Source organism: Mustela erminea, chromosome 16 (assembly GCF_009829155.1).
Source record: "Mustela erminea isolate mMusErm1 chromosome 16, mMusErm1.Pri, whole genome shotgun sequence".
In the NCBI taxonomy this organism is placed as follows: domain Eukaryota; kingdom Metazoa; phylum Chordata; class Mammalia; order Carnivora; family Mustelidae; genus Mustela; species Mustela erminea.
The window spans coordinates 4,592,823-4,593,681 of record NC_045629.1 but is presented as its reverse complement, the minus strand read 5'-3'; the positions used below and the strand labels follow the sequence as shown (position 1 = coordinate 4,593,681).

The window sequence follows — 859 nt, the reverse complement described above, 5'->3', positions numbered from 1 at the left end:
AAGCTTATGTATATGAGCAAGGGAGAGAGGAATTTGTCTGAAGTATATCCATAAACAACAATCTAAAAATAGAAAAGAAGAATAAATCTGGGTACAGAATAGAAACCTGGGTACATAAAACTGAAACAGAGGTCCACAACTTGACCCACTCCAAAATTTATTAAATTATTTTATTTAATAAAAGATAAAAGCCTACTGATTAAAGTTTGTGTCTCAACAAATGTGTGTGTGTGTGTGTGCGTGTGTGTGTGTGTGTGTTTTATTTTTAAATATGGAATGTTTGCTAAATTTGTATTCACCCTTGTATAGGGGCCATACTAATCTCCGTATCTATCCAATTTTAGTATATATTCTGTAAAAGCAAGCACTCAACAACTTTGGATCTGAATTAACCTTAATATGTCAAAATTTACCCACTGGCAAATCTTCATGGTCTTAATTTTCATGGTCTGAGGTTCAAATTAAAGATATACCTGGAGGGGAAGAGTCAAGATGGCAGAGAAGTAGCAGGCTGAGACTACTTCAGCTAGCCGGAGATCAGCTAGATAGCTTATCTAAAGATTGCAAACACCTGAAAATCCATCTGCAGATCGAAGAGAAGAAGAACAGCAATTCTGGAAACAGAAAAACAGCCACTTTCTGAAAGGTAGGACCGGCGGAGAAGTGAATCCAAAGCGACGGGAAGATAGACCCCAGGGGGAGGGGCCGGCTCCCAGCAAGCGGCGGAGCAACGGCGCACAAAATCAGGACTTTTAAAAGTCTGTTCCGCTGAGGGACATCGCTCCAGAGGCTAAACCGGGGCGAAGCCCACGCGGGTTCAGCGTGGCCTCAGGTCCCGCAGGGTCACAGAAGGATCGGG

At 42.3% G+C, this 859-nt stretch overlaps 1 pseudogene; it reads right to left on the bottom strand.

Annotated features, from left to right (window-relative positions):
• Positions 1–265: 265 nt before the first annotated feature.
• Positions 266–364, bottom strand: LOC116575601 (annotated as a pseudogene).
• Positions 365–859: the final 495 nt, after the last annotated feature.